Source organism: Nerophis lumbriciformis, linkage group LG15, assembly GCF_033978685.3.
Source record: "Nerophis lumbriciformis linkage group LG15, RoL_Nlum_v2.1, whole genome shotgun sequence".
In the NCBI taxonomy this organism is placed as follows: domain Eukaryota; kingdom Metazoa; phylum Chordata; class Actinopteri; order Syngnathiformes; family Syngnathidae; genus Nerophis; species Nerophis lumbriciformis.
The window spans coordinates 32,753,921-32,770,754 of NC_084562.2; the positions used below are offsets into that span (position 1 = coordinate 32,753,921).

The 16,834-nt window shown below is 40.8% G+C and overlaps 1 protein-coding gene across 2 annotated transcripts in view; it reads right to left on the reverse strand.

Moving 5' to 3' along the window:
• Positions 1 to 16,834, reverse strand: part of LOC133616052 (Golgi apparatus protein 1-like) — a 139,847-nt gene that overhangs the window by 92,363 nt on the left and 30,650 nt on the right. The gene's annotated exons all lie outside the window — the stretch shown is intronic.

The following is a 16,834-nucleotide window of genomic DNA, read 5'->3' on the forward strand; positions in this document are numbered from 1 at the left end:
TCTAAATATTATTAATCATTGCCAGCAAATGATGTTCATCTACTTATAACAGTGACATCAAATGAAAGGCAATTTCAATTCAATATTTTTCCACTGGCACAAGGTGCATAAGTAACCTGTGTTTCAATGTACTGTGTGTACTTTTTGTGACATTTTTCTCATGTAAAATATGTGTTTTCGCTTGATGAAAATTGGGAAACACTGCTCCTGGAGTGATTCCATCATTTTATAATGTATTCAGTATGTTTCACACAAAATAAATATACAGTATCTGTACAATGGTACACAATTGTTTTGAACATTGTATTTACAGTATATGAAAAGTGTGATGTTGGTTACTGATAATGTTTGTTATATGTCACAGATGACACTGCGAAGCCTTTGTAGCTCAATTGTGGAACAATATGTCATTATTTATGCATTTTTGGTTTATTTGGTTGCTCATTGATTTATCTATTTTACTGCAGTAGTCTTGCTTTTATTGTGATTGCAGACACATGTTGTGTTATTATTTATTATTATCCTAATATTATTGACATTATGTATTTATTTGACTGTTTTAGGGATTTTATTATACGATATTGTTGAATGTGCTCAAAAAGTACCTATACCCAAAATAAATTGTTAAATAAAGAAAATAAACAGACACACAATATACAATACACAATATATTTTCATTGTCCGAAGAAACATCAAATATTGTTCTGGCGTCCTAAGAGCCGTATTAATGTTATTTAAGTATATTAAAACCTCTTTGGTTTTAATTTTTAAAATGTTGTACTGTTGGAATAATTGTTTGTAAGTTATCACAAAAGAAATGTTGTATTATGAATGCTGTATTTCGAGGCCTAACAAAAGGATGAAGGCTCGTGAAACGCCACTGTGATTTCAGCACGGACAGATGGCAGGATGTGCTCAACTCCTGGAGGAACTCTCTTTGAAGTGTTAAACGAACTCTCTTTGAAGTAATTCACAAACTCTCTTCCAACTATTTGGTCAACACTATTTACGACCCGCTGCCTTCTTGAAGTTGCTGTGGACAGGAGACAGGAGGGGTTGTCCATTGTCCTCCAACACCTGCCCCAGCTGGATCCAGGAAGAGCCAAGCCCGAGAAGTCCTCTTCTTGGACTTCAAAGCGACCGAAAACAATGACTGTTTTACATACGTCCCCATTCCTATTGTGACATATGTTGGTGCGTGAACATGGAACATCTGAATTAAAAGAGGAGACGAGAACCTTCTTCGTCAGAGCGTGCTAAGACACTGTAAGAGGTTACAGGTTGAAGCCGTCTCTCCTCAATTGAGTCCAAATTGAATTCTGTCTCTGTTTGATTCCTTGCCTTTTGTCTTGTGTAACAGATGTCCTGTGTTTGAACCTGACATGTACTGTCTTTTAGGGCCTGCTCTACTAAATGATTGCATGTAGTGTACTAAAACATGTGCAAACTTAAAAGCACATGCAAATGTGATCCGCTAAACTTGTGCAAAGAGAATTGTATATCTTTTGTGAGCAGGATAAGGAGCGCAATCCATTTAGCATCTCTGTCTTCATGAATATGCAGAATATATGCTGATCATCACAACGCCCAAAATACTGGGAGGAGAAGATGCAAATTATTCTGCACACACAGTTTGATTTATCAAGAATAAAACTCAACTGGGAAGGCTATTTTGCATCTTTATTTAGCATGTCTGAAAAATACGTGCAAACTGACACAGTCACACACACGGTTGTGAGACAGTGTGTGTGATGTGTTTCTGTGTCTGCTGGCGTTTTTTTTAATTACATAAGTTTTATAGAATATATATTATTAACACATCTCCCTTGTGAAAAAAACGTCATGAATATGCATTTTCTTGCATGGTCTTCTTCATATTTGCAGTCGATGCCACAGACTCTCGCATGACCGCAGGGGTTTCAATGTAGAAACACCGAAGGAGTGCTTCTAAATTGCCCATAAAAAGTGGTACATGTCTGCAGCATATTTAAAACATAGGAGGAGTCGGACAGGTAGGAGCATGATAACATGATGTGCATTAAATGATGGACTGTCTCCGTAGTGAAAGCCCCATATAGTACACACAAAAACCCGTTTAAATAAGGTGGTCTGCACTGCTCTTCAATTGCACACGCAGTGTTAATAGATCACACGCAACACGCCCGCTAACAGAACAGGCAGTGGTGTGCCGTCAGGGCCAGCAAGGCTTTCTCTGCTGGCCTAACATAACCAGAAATCATGATCATAATTAAATATAAAAGTAATTTTTAATTTGCTTTCCCTAAATATCTAAAATAATTCATATTCTCTTCCTGTCATATTATGCTCCTTCCAGCGCTGTTGTTTATAGGTTATAGTTTTTATCCAATTAGAATTCAGATAGCTATGTTGCCATGCTGTACCAAATTTGCCAGAGGCCTTCAGAATCAACAATGCAGGCGTCCGTGCACTGTCAGTGAATGTACACAAACATTTGAAAGACAGTTGCGATAGCCAATCAGATCACAAGTTGTTGTCAGTAAGGTCTTGTAGATGGCCTAAGGCAGATATATAGTGATGTTATGAGCTAGGTAACATAAGAACTCCATTACCCAGCATGCCACAATAGTGAAGCACATGCGCAACCATGCCGGCAGCTGGATGTTTTTGATGAGCACGCTGTGGAGTAAACTTTAAAGAACTCAGCCAACACACCTCGTCTGCATCTTTTATGATTAGACAAGACAACACATATTTGCTAGACCATTTTCAAGAAGGATATTTAAAGTGAAACTACAAACCCCGTTTCCATATGAGTTGGGAAATTGTGTTAGATGTAAACATAAACGGAATACAATGATTTGCAAATCATGTTAATCCCATATTCAGTTGAATATGCTACAAAAACAACATATTTGATGTTCAAACTGATAAACATTTTTTTTTTTTGCAAATAATCATTAACTTTAGAATTTGATGCCAGCAACACGTGACAAAGAAATTGGGAAAGGTGGCAATAAATACTGATAAAGTTGAGGTATGCTCATCAAACAATTATTTGAAGCATCCCACAGGTGTGCAGGCTAATTGGGAACAGGTGGGTGCCATGATTGGGTATAAAAACAGCTTCCCAAAAAAGGCTCAGTCTTTCACAAGAAAGGATGGTGCGAGGTACACACACCCCTTTGTCCACAACTGCGTGAGCAAATAGTCAAACAGTTTAGAGGCCTACTGAAATGCAATGTTCTTATTTAAACGGGGATAGCAGGTCCATTCTATGTGTCATACTTGATCATTTCGCGATATTGCAATATTTTTGCTGAAAGGATTTAGTAGAGAACATCGACGATAAAGTTCACAACTTTTGGTCGCTGATAAAAAAGCCTTGCCTGTACCGGAAGTAGCAGACGATATGCGCGTGACGTCACAGGTTGTGGAGCTCCTCACATCCGCACATTGTTTACAATCATGGCTACCAGCAGCGAGAGCGATTCGGACCGAGAAAGCGACAATTTCCCCATTAATTTGAGCGAGGATGAAAGATTCGTGGATGAGGAAAGTGAGAGTCAAGGACTAGAGGGCAGTGGGAGCGATTCAGATAGGGAAGATGCTGTGAGAGGCGGGTGGGACCTGATATTCAGCTGGGAATGACTAAAACAGTAAATAAACACAAGACATAGCCACAACACAACCAGGCTTATATTTAATATGCCACAAATTAATCCCGCATAACAAACACCTCCCCCCTCCTGTCCATATAACCCGCCAATACAACTCAAACACCTGCACAACACACTCAATCCCACAGCCCAAAGTACAGTTCACCTCCCCAAAGTTCATACAGCACATATATTTCCCCAAAGTCCCCAAAGTTACGTACGTGACATGCACATAGCGGCACGCAGGTACGGGCAAGCGATCAAATGTTTGGAAGCCGCAGCTGCATGCGTACTCACGGTACCGTGTCTGCGTATCCAACTCAAAGTCCTCCTGGTAAGAGTCTCTGTTGTCCCAGTTCTCCACAGGGCAATGGTAAAGCTTGACTGTCATCTTTCGGGAATGTAAACAATGAAACACCGGCTGTGTTATCCGGCAACAGTCAGGGGGTGCATTCTACGGCCCAACCTGCCGCAATACACCGCTTCCCACCTACAGCTTTCTTCTTTGCTGTCTCCATTGTTCATTGAACAAATTGCAAAAGATTCACCAACACAGATGTCCAGAATACTGTGGAATTTTGCGATGAAAACAGACGACTTAATAGCTGGCCACCATGCTGTCCCAAAATGTCCTCTACAATCCGTGACGTCACGCGCAGGCGTCATCATACCGAGACGTTTTCAGCAGGATTTTTCGCGCGAAATTTAAAATTGCACTTTAGTAAGCTAACCCGGCCGTATTGGCATGTGTTGCAATGTTAAGATTTCATCATTGATGTATAAACTATCAGACTGCGTGGTCGGTAGTAGTGGGTTTCAGTAGGCCTTTAAGAACAACGTTTCTCAAAGTGCAATTGCAAGAAATTTAGGGATTTCAACATCTACGGTCCATAATATCATCAAAAGGTTCAGAAAATCTGGAGAAATCACTCCACGTAAGCGGCATGGCCGGAAACCAACATTGAATGACCGTGACCTTCGATCCCTCAGACGGCATTGTATCAAAAACCGACATCAATCTCTAAAGGATATCACCACATGGGCTCAGGAACACTTCAGAAAACCACTGTCACTAAATACAGTTTGTCGCTACATATGTAAGTGCAAGTTAAAGCTCTACTATGCAAAGCGAAAGCCATTTATCAACAACATCCAGAAACGACGCCGGCTTCTCTGGGCCCGAGATCATTTAAGATGGACTCATGCAAAGTGGAAAAGTGTTCTGTGGTCTGACGAGTCCACATTTCAAATTGTTTTTGGAAATATCCGACATCGTGTCATCCGGACCAAAGGGGAAGCGAACCATCCAGACTGTTATCGACGCAAAGATCAAAAGCCGGCATCTCTGATGGTATGGGGGTGCATTAGTGCCCAAGGCATGGGTAACTTACACATCTGTGAAGGCACCATTAATGCTGAAAGGTACATACAGGTTTTGGAACAACATATGCTGCCATCTAAGCGCCGTCTTTTTTATGGACGCCCCTGCTTATTTCAGCAAGACAATGCCGAGCCACATTCAGCACGTGTTACAACAGCGTGGCTTCGTAAAAAAAAGAGTGCGGGTACTTTCCTGGCCTGCCTGCAGTCCAGACCTGTCTCCCATCGAAAATGTGTGGCGCATTATGAAGCGTAAAATACGACAGCAGAGACCCCGGACTGTTGAACGACTGAAGCTCTACATAAAACAAGAATGGGAAAGAATTCCACTTTCAAAGCTTCAACAATTAGTTTCCTCAGTTCCCAACCGTTTATTGAGTGTTGTTAAAAGAAAAGGAGATGTAACACAGTGGTGAACATGCCCTTTCCCAACTACTTTGGCACATGTTGCAGCCATGAAATTCTAAGTTAATTATTATTTGCAAAAAAAAAATTAAAGTTTATGAGTTCAAATATCTTGTCTTTGTAGCGCATTCAATTGAATATGGGTTGAAAAGGATTTGCAAATCATTGTATTCCGTTTATATTTACATCTAACACAATTTTCCAACTCATATGGAAACGGGGTTTGTACATCTTATGAGACGATGTCGGCCAACCCCGGAAGCTGGCTCAACTGTCCCGGCAATGAAATGGGGAAATGCCCGCCACACAACGAGCGGCACCACTGGTTTATACGGCGTCAAATGAATTCTACAAATTGTGAGTTCAAATATTTTATTTCTTAATTTTTTTCACGTTTTAATATGTTTTTTGCAATTTTAATTTTGACAGTACCACATAAGATATGTTTTAATTGCTGACGCGGTTTTATTGATTTTTAAATGTGCCAGAAAATAACCCGTTTTGTACACTGTTGATGTGGTTCAATAGCAGTAAATGTGTTTCTGTATAGTATTTCTTCAACAATGGTCATGTATTTCTTCTAGATCGCCTGAGAGACTGTGTGGGTGTCAGGGGGACTGCATTAGAGTGGTTTAGATCCTACCTGTCAGAAAGGTCTTTCTCTGTCAGGCTGGGGGACGCCACTTCTTCTTCTGCTCCGCTTTACTGTGGTGTCCCCCAGGGATCTATTCTAGGCCCCATCCTGTTTGCACTGTACCTTCTTCCTCTTGGAGAGATTTTTAAGAGGCATGGAGTGTTTTATCACTTTTATGCAGACGACTGCCAAATTTATATGCCTATTTCAAAAGGCCACGGCCCCCTGACACTCCTTCTCAACTGTCTATGCGACGTCAAGGCTTGGTTAGCCCAGAATTTTTTGATAATGAATGAGGGAAAAACGGAAATTTTAGTGTTTGGTCCGGCCCTCACTGACTTGGGACCATTGCAAAATTATGTGCGTCCCAAAGTCACCAGCCTTGGCGTCACTATAGACAGCCATTTTAAACTTGACAAACAAGTCAATGGCGTTTTAAAATCGTGTTTTTATCATCTTCGTCTTTTAGCAAAGGTAAAACCGTTTTTATCTTTTAACCTTTTTGAACAAGTCGTGCATGCTTTTATTTCAAGTCGCCTGGACTACTGCAATGCACTTTATGCTGGCATTAGCCAAAAAGCTCTCTCCCGGTTGCAGTTAGTCCAGAATGCGGCAGCACGACTTTTAACAGGGGCCAGGAGACGCCAGCATATAACCCCAATCCTTGAGAGTTTGCACTGGCTCCCTGTTCATTTTAGAATTGATTTTAAAACCTTGCTGTTTGTTTTTAAAGCTTTACATGGACTGGCACCTCAGTATATCTCGGACCTCATCCAAACTTACAATCCTGCGCGCGCTCTGAGGTCCGAGAGCCAGCTCCAGCTCGTGGTGTCCAAGACGAGACTTAAAACCAGGGGAGACAGGGCCTTCTCTGTGGTCGGCCCTAAGCTCTGGAACACTCTGCCCCTCCATGTTCCAACTGCTCCCACAGTGGAGTGTTTTAAGTCTCGTCTTAAGACCCACTTTTATTCTCTGGCTTTTAACACTACGTGAGTTGTGTGGTCCTCTGTTGTCCTCTGTGTTTTTAAAATTTTGCTTTTTGCTTTCTATTTACTGTTTTAATTGGTTTTACCCTTTGAAATTGTTTTTAATCACATTTATTTTATATTGTTTTTAATTGTGTTTAATATTGTTGTGCAGCACTTTGGAAACATTTTGTTGTTTAAATGTGCTATATAAATAAAGTGGATTGGATTGGATTGGATGTAGTGACATAAATGATGGTATTTTGAGAGGTCATAATTAAAGTCGGACGTCACTGAAGGCCTAGGTGGGAAACACATGGCCCGCCACTCAGTACAGGCAATATTACAATGTTGCCAACTTGGCGACTTTGACACTAAATCTGGCGACTTTTTGTAAACAGCTTCTAGCGACAAATCTAGCGACTTTTTCTGGTGCTATTGGAGAATTTTTGGTGTATCATGGAGACTGAGGAGAAAGCATGCTGCAGTCACTGTCCTCAATAAGCAGTGACAGTGGCTGCTGTGAGACCCCCACCCCATTCCAAAGCACCCAAAGGCGGTCAGCAGGTGCTGCTGCTGCACGAGCAGAACGCCGACCCTGACAGGGCAGGGATCACAGCGACTTCGCGCACGCGTAAATCATTTGCAGTCTAGCCTATTGTGGTGCCTTTCATTTGTACTGGAAAGCCGGAATTCCCAAGTTCCGAGCCGTAAATTTCGACTGGAATTTCACGTCGAGCTAATATAAATCACTGCAATGTCCCAATTCCATCGTTCATGCACCCCCCGCGACCCCTAATGGGACTGTCTGCGTATCCAACTCAAAGTCCTCCTGGTAAGAGTCTCTGTTGTCCCAGTTCTCCACAGGCCAATGGTAAAGCTTGACTGTCATCTTTCGGGAATGTAAACAATGAAACACCGGCTGTGTTATCCGGCAACAGTCAGGGGGTGCATTCTACGGCGGGGGTGCGTTATCCGGCACAACACCTGCCGCAATACACCGCTTCCCACCTACAGCTTTCTTCTTTGCTGTCTCCATTGTTCATTGAACAAATTGCAAAAGATTCACCAACACAGATGTCCAGAATACTGTGGAATTTTGCGATGAAAACAGACGACTTAATAGCTGGCCACCATGCTGTCCCAAAATGTCCTCTACAATCTGTGACGTCACGCGCAGGCGTCATCATACCGAGACGTTTTCAGCAGGATTTTTCGCGCGAAATTTAAAATTGCACTTTAGTAAGCTAACCCGGCCGTATTGGCATGTGTTGCAATGTTAAGATTTCATCATTGATGTATAAACTATCAGACTGCGTGGTCGGTAGTAGTGGGTTTCAGTAGGCCTTTAAGAACAACGTTTCTCAAAGTGCAATTGCAAGAAATTTAGGGATTTCAACATCTACGGTCCATAATATCATCAAAAGGTTCAGAAAATCTGGAGAAATCACTCCACGTAAGCGGCATGGCCGGAAACCAACATTGAATGACCGTGACCTTCGATCCCTCAGACGGCATTGTATCAAAAACCGACATCAATCTCTAAAGGATATCACCACATGGGCTCAGGAACACTTCAGAAAACCACTGTCACTAAATACAGTTTGTCGCTACATATGTAAGTGCAAGTTAAAGCTCTACTATGCAAAGCGAAAGCCATTTATCAACAACATCCAGAAACGACGCCGGCTTCTCTGGGCCTGAGATCATTTAAGATGGACTCATGCAAAGTGGAAAAGTGTTCCGTGGTCTGACGAGTCCACATTTCAAATTGTTTTTGGAAATATCCGACATCGTGTCATCCGGACCAAAGGGGAAGCGAACTAGCGGTAGAAAATGGACGGATGGATGTTAATTAGCCAGTAATTAGATTTGGTTTGTTAGTGAACATCACAACCCTCCATTCTTTTGATCTAACATTTAACAATGCAGAACACAATGTATAATAAAAATATGAATCAACAGAAAAAAATTATAATTTGTTGAGCTAATCATACTTGGCAATTTTTTTTAAATCACTTGTGTATCTCTCATTCAGCGTCCATTGCAAAAAATTAAGGAAATGAGGCAAAGTCATCTAGCCACTTCTAGCGACTTTTAGGACAGCCAATAGCTACTTTCCTTACTGAGGAATTGGCAACACTGAAATCTGATTGTTTGCACACGCTGTTTAGTTTGTGGTATTTGGATCTTAATAGATCAAGCACTTAATGAGAAAATCAGATTTGCACGTCCAGTTTATGTGTCGTTGCGCGGGTTCATTTCCTGTTGTAGACGGATCTTTTATGAATCTTCATGTGTTTCTGGAAGGCTGTGTCCTAAGAGAGCACACCTGTAGGTTCAATGTCCACAACTGAATAGTTTAGTTAATCAGACAGCAATGTGTTTATACAAGTTGACGTTTGTTATAGGGAAATACCTAATGTGTCTTGTTTGTTTTTTTGTTTGAAGTATTTATTTCAAACCTGCACAATACAACAACACACTTTTTTTTTTTTTTACATTTTGGCAGAGACATTTATGCATGGCTTGAAAAGGGGTTGGATGAAGCAATTGCTTATAGTATCCCAACCCCTCTCACTCACTCCCTATTTAACATAAACAATATAATACAAGAACAATACTATACAAACAAAAACAAGAAAAACTCCTATACACTAACAATACAATAGTACCACTGTTACTATGGTACAAGACAAGACGAGACAAAACACGCACGCACGCACACACACACGCACACACACACACACACACACACAGGCCCAAACACTCTCTAACCATACACCTCTCTCCCATCGCTCTGTGCTGAGGGCATCACTCTCTTTCCTCCTCGTACTTCTTCAGTACTTCTTTTTTAAACAGTCTTTTAAATGTAATCATGTTAGAACAGGTTTTTAACTTGTCCCCTAAGTTGTTCCACAGACTGACTCCACGCACTGAAATGCACATTGATTTTAAAGTTGTTCTAAATTTAGGCAAATGTAATTTGTTGTTTCCTCTTAGACAGTAACTATGGTGAGCATCTCTATCCTGGAATAGGTTCTGTATATTGGATGGTAGAGAGTTTTGGGATGCTCTAAACATAATTTGAGCAGTTTTAAAGTTGATTACATCGTACAGTTTTAGTTGCTTTAACTCCATGAATAGTGGATTTGAATGATGTCTGTATGGAACATTGGACACAATCCTAATGGCCTTTTTCTGCAGAGTGACTAAAGGCTGTAGATGAGATTTATAACAATTTCCCCAGACTTCAACACAATAGTTTAAATATGACATAATGAATGAATGATACAATAACAGCAGAGCATTGGTGTTCAATAAATGACATGATCTCCTCATCATTCCAACACATTTAGCAACTTTTGTCCTTAGGTAACTTATATGAGGCTTCCATGATATATTTTCATCTATTACCACTCCTAAAAATGAATTTTGTTGGACATATTCTATTGGTGTATCATCAATAACAATCCTGATGGGTATTTCACTTTTGCGATTGCTAAAGAGCATGATTTTGGTCTTCTTTAAGTTGAGAGACAATTTGTTGGTATTAAACCAAGTTTTTAACTTGATCATCTCCTCAGTTACAGAGGCCAGAAGTTGCTTCACGTCGTCACCTGCACATGTAATGGTTGTATCGTCAGCAAAGAGGATGAACTTCAGCAGTGTTGATACTTTACATATTTCATTGATATACATTATAAATAGTGTGGGTCCTAGTATCGAGCCCTGGGGGACTCCACAGGTTATGTTCATGAGTGTTGATTGATGTTGGTCGATCTGAACAATCTGCTGTCTCTCATTCAAGTAGCTCTTCAGCCATTTCCCTGCCAATCCCCTTATGCCATAGTTTTCCAGTTTATTTACCAAAATCTGGTGGTCAATGGTATCGAAAGCCTTTTGCAGATCAATAAAAATTCCTATAACAAATTTGTTTTTCTCGATACCATTAGTAATGTTCTCTATTAAATCACTTAAAGCTAATGAAGTTGACCTATTTTGTCGGAACCCATATTGACAATCATATAATAATTTGTGCTTTCCAATGAAGCCACGAAGTCTATTATCAAATAATTGTTCCAATATTTTTGACAACTGTGGCAGAAGGAGACGGGCCGGTAATTTGTGAAGTGGTGTTTGTCTCCAGATTTGAAGATGGGGATGACTTTTGAGAGTTTCAATTGTGAAGGAAATTGTCCAAGTTGAAAAGATAAATTGCAGATGTATGTGAATGGTTTGATGATTTCTTCCGCTACGTTCCGGACCATCCTCATGTCAAGGTCAAAAATGTCACGTGATGTTTTGTTCTTGCTTTTCTGAATAACCTCTAAGACTTCCTTTTCGACAGTCGGAGTAAGGAACATCGAATAAAGATTTTTTTCAATAAGTTCCGTGAGCTGTTCATCATTAATTGGGATTTTTTTTGCCAGCTCAGGCACAATATTAACAAAAAACACGTTGAAGCCGTCAGCAATCATCTTCTTGTCATTTATGATTTGGTCGTTCTCAACAAAAAACTCCGGATAACAAGGACTGTTTGAACCGTGCCCAATAATTGTATTTAATACCTTCCAAATTCCCTTTATATCATTTTTCTTTTGGATTAATAATTTGGTGGTGTATTCTTTCCTGCTTGCTCTTAATATGCTGGTTAATTTATTTTTATATGTTTTGTATTTTTGTTCTGTTTCTATGGTTTGATGCTTAAAAAAAGTCCTATATAAATAATTTTTCTTTTTGCAAGCGTTCGCAAGCCCTTTGGTTATCCATGGAGTTTTTGTAGAGTTAGTTATAGTGCATTTTTTGATGGGGCAGTGTGTATCATAAAGTGAGAAAAAAATGTCATGAAATAAATTATAAGCTGCATTTATATCTGACGTTTGAAAAACAGAATCCCAGTTTTGTTTCGCTAAATCATTCTTTAGTGCTGTTAATGATCTTTCTGTTGTGTCTCTACGATAATATTCACTATTTACAGGTTTGGATGTTTTGCAGTTAATATTGTACACCATGAACACTGGTAAATGATCACTGACATCACTAACTAACAAGCCTCCAGTTACAGTCTGATCTACAATGTTACAAAATATGTTGTCAATAAGTGTGGTGCTGTGTGTTGTGATTCTTGTGGGTCGTGTGATCAGTGGGAATAAGCCCATGGAGAACATGGTGTCAATAAATTCTGCTGTGTGTTTGTGTTTATTAGGATTTAAAAGGTTGATATTAAAGTCACCACATACTATATATTTTTTGTTTCTCTTAAATAATTTTTCCATCCATTCATTAAATATTTTCAAGTCGGATCCTGGTGTCCTATAAACGCAGCTTACAATAATGTGTTTCCTATTTAAAAATGATAATTCCACAGTGAAAAGCGGTTTTACCTGGGGATAAGTTGATTGGCAACACTAAATTGGCCCTAGTGTGTGGATGTGAGTGTGAATGTTGTCTGTCTATCTGTGTTGGCCCTGCGATGAGGTGGCGACTTGTCCAGGGTGTACCCCGCCTTCCGCCCGATTGTAGCTGAGATAGGCTCCAGCGCCCCCGCGACCCCAAAGGGAAAAAGCGGTAGAAAATGGATGGATGGATGGAATTCCACAGTGACGCATTCGAAGAGTTCCTCAACAGCTCAACACATAACATTTACAATACTACAGCTGATATTTTTGTCCACATACAGAGCCACACCTCCTCCTCTCTTATTTTTACGGTTGGTGCAAAACATTTCATACCCATTTAATTCAAACTCATTACTTGTATTCTCATTCATCCATGTCTCTGAAATACCTATAATATTAAATGGAGATTTGAATTGATTCAAATAGTCCTGGATACCATCAAAATGAGAGTATAGACTCTTGCTATTAAAATGTACTAGAGATATGTTATTATCGGAGCTTTTTGTATTATTAGGTCCATCAGTGCTAAATATTATAAACTTATCACTTTCCTCTGGCACTGTTCCCCTAGCATTCAAGAAAGCGGTTATTCATCCTCTGCTCAAAAGACCTAACCTTGATCCTGACCTCATGGTAAACTACCGACCGGTGTCCCACCTTCCCTTTATTTCGAAAATCCTCGAAAAAATTGTCGCACAGCAGCTAAATGAACACTTAGTGTCTAACAATCTCTGTGAACCTTTTCAATCCGGTTTCAGGGCAAATCACTCTACGGAGACAGCCCTCGCAAAAATGACTAATGATCTACTGCTAACGATGGATTCTGATGTGTCATCTATGTTGCTGCTTCTTGATCTTAGCGCTGCTTTCGATACCGTCGATCATAATATTTTATTAGAGCGTATCAAAACACGTATTGGTATGTCAGACTTAGCTTTGTCGTGGTTTAACTCTTATCTTACTGACAGGATGCAATGCGTCTCCCATAATAATGTGACCTCGGACTATGTTAAGGTAACGTGCGGAGTTCCTCAGGGTTCGGTTCTTGGCCCTGCACTCTTTAGTATTTACATGCTGCCGCTAGGCGACATCATACGCAAATACGGTGTTAGCTTTCATTGCTATGCTGATGACACCCAACTCTACATGCCCCTAAAGCTGACCAACACGCCGGATTGTAGTCAGCTGGAGGCGTGTCTTAATGAAATTAAACAATGGATGTCCGCTAACTTCTTGCAACTCAACGCCAAGAAAACGGAAATGCTGATTATCGGTCCTGCTAAACACCGACATTTATTTAATAATACCACCTTAACATTTGACAACCAAACAATTACACAAGGCGAATCAGTAAAGAATCTGGGTATTATCTTCCACCCAACTCTCTCGTTTGAATCACACATTAAGAGTGTTACTAAAACGGCCTTCTTTCATCTCCGTAATATCGCTAAAATTCGTTCTATTTTATCCACTAGCGACGCTGAGATCATTATTCATGCGTTCGCTACGTCTCGTCTCGACTACTGTAACGTATTATTTTCGGGTCTCCCTATGTCTAGCATTAAAAAATTACAGTTGGTACAAAATGCGGCTGCTAGACTTTTGACAAGAACAAGAAAGTTTGATCATATTACGCCTATACTGGCTCACCTGCACTGGCTTCCTGTGCACTTAAGAAGTGACTTTAAGGTTTTACTACTTACGTATAAAATACTACACGGTCTAGCTCCGTCCTATCTTGTCGATTGCATTGTACCATATGTCCCGGCAAGAAATCTGCGTTCAAAGAACTCCGGCTTATTAGTGATTCCCAGAGCCCAAAAAAAGTCTGCGGGCTATAGAGCGTTTTCTATTCGGGCTCCAGTACTATGGAATGCCCTCCCGGTAACAATTAGAGATGCTACCTCAGTAGAAGCATTTAAGTCCCATCTTAAAACTCATTTGTATACTCTAGCCTTTAAATAGCCCCCCTGTTAGACCAGTTGATCTGCCGTTTCTTTTCTTTTCTCCTCTGCTCCCCTTTTCCTTGAGGGGGGGGGGGGGGGGGGCACAGGTCCGGTGGCCATGGATGAAGTGCTGGCTGTCCAGAGTCGGGACCCGGGGTGGACCGCTCGCCTGTGCATCGGCTGGGAACATCTCTACGCTGCTGACCCGTCTCCGCTCGGGATGGTGTCCTGCTGGCCCCACTATGGACTGGACTCTTACTATTATGTTGGATCCACTATGGACTGGACTCTCACAATATTATGTCAGACCCACTCGACATCCATTGCTTTCGGTCTCCCCTAGAGGGGGGGGGTTACCCACATATGCGGTCCTCTCCAAGGTTTCTCATAGTCATTCACATCGACGTCCCACTGGGGTGAGTTTTTCCTTGCCCGTATGTGGGCTTTGTACCGAGGATGTCGTTGTGGCTTGTGCAGCCCTTTGAGACACTTGTGATTTAGGGCTATATAAATAAAGATTGATTGATTGATTGATTGATCTTGCATAAATGTTTTATCAAATGTGACATCAGTATAATATAAACAATCATTGTTTGTGTTTTGAGGAGCATTTCTATCTGGATCCATTTCGCTCATAAATCTTTGTGATTTGTAGTTGATGTGGTCTGAGAAACTGATCGATTCCAAATTGTGGGAGTTTGTCAAATCTTCATTCTCCTCTATTTCAGAGGAGAATTCACTATCAGAACTATCCATATAGAGTTATTTCAGAAACATGAAAAGACGAAGAGGGTGTGTGATCAAGGTCAGATAAATCATTCCTCTGTTCATGAAACATGAACAAGAGGAGAGGGCATATGGTCAAGGACTGTGGGCCACAGACACACAACACAAACATGCACACAACAACTGGACCACTCAAGCAAACACATAAACAATCTCTCATCCACACACACAGAAACATACACTCACACACTGCAGGCAATAAAATAAACATGGTAAAACAAAAAACAAACAAAAAAAAAGCTCCCCCCAAGAGCTTCTAAATATCCGATTGCAAAAGTAAAAAAAACTAAATAAGTAATATTAACAAAAATATATATATATACTATATATGTATGAGGCGTGGTAAGTATCACATATTTAATATGGAACAACTTCAAAATGCAAAAATAGTTTCCTAAATAATTTCCATTCATCACACCATTTTCGTAGTTAGGTTCGAATAACAAACAGAAAAAAAAGAAAAACATGTATTCATGTTAGCATTTAAGCTAGCTTGCAAATAGCATGCTAGGTTGATTTCCCAGAAAATGAGAATGGTCCATGAGTTTATCAAAGTGCGGTTTTACGATCATTTCATTTGAAACCATAATACTAACCGTGTTTTATTATTGATACCGGTAATATTTACAATGTGTTGATCAACCGGTCTTTATATAGAAAGATATTCACTTAAAAAGGTTTTACGTTGAGCCATTAATATGTTCCTGTTGTAAATGTCAAAGTGGAAAGTAAAAGATTGATGCACTTCATCTTTGACTCCAGCCTCATCGATCGCACAGCTCCACATTGCTGACCCCAAAACGTGAACTGTCGGTGCTACAGTATACAGTATACAGTCCATGCACTGTTTCCCCACCTCAGCCCCAACATCAGAGGTGCCAACGTCACTTCACCTCCAGCCGTCATGCCGCAGCAACGTGGCGAGGCGTGGTGCTATTATCATGACAGGTATGATGTCTAGGTCAAGCAATGTCACAAGCCATGCAGTTTTGTGGTCCGGGGAAACACCAGGGCCAACGCTCATTAACAGATGCAAGCTCTGCCCTTGACTCTAAGTTGCTTGTAACTGACAACCTGTCCAGCCGACGACTTTTGGTCGATTCAGGGGCAAAGCGTAGCATTCTGCCTGCACAGATGGTGGACACCATGGCTGATGCTCACAGTTCCCTGGTGGATGCAGCTAATGCCAAGCTGAAACGCATCTATGGGACTAGGTAGATGAAAGTGTGTTTTGGTGGACAGCGTTTTAGATTGGATTTTGTTATGTCAACGCCACACCTGGGGCTCAACTTTCTCTATGACTGTTGGTGGGTGTTAAACTCACATCTAATTGATGCCCTCTCTTTTGCTTCTTACCCCTCTATACTGAGACAGGTGGGGGCACTTTGCACAAGGGCACCTGCCGCTGACAACCTGCCCCAACAGCTGCTTCCCAAGTTTCCAGAACTCACCACGCCTACTTTTTCATCCACAGTTCCCAAGCATGGCATCGAGCAGCATACAGTGGAACCTCGATTGACAAAACCCTCTGTATGCAAACTTTTCAGTTCGCAGGCCTCAAATTTTAACTTTTTAAGGTCAAGGCAAGTGTGGCCTTAAAGGAGGGCTCATATTTTATGGCACCAAGGCAAGTTGGAATGGCACCAAGGCAAACATTATTTTCTTTCGAGGCAGGGGC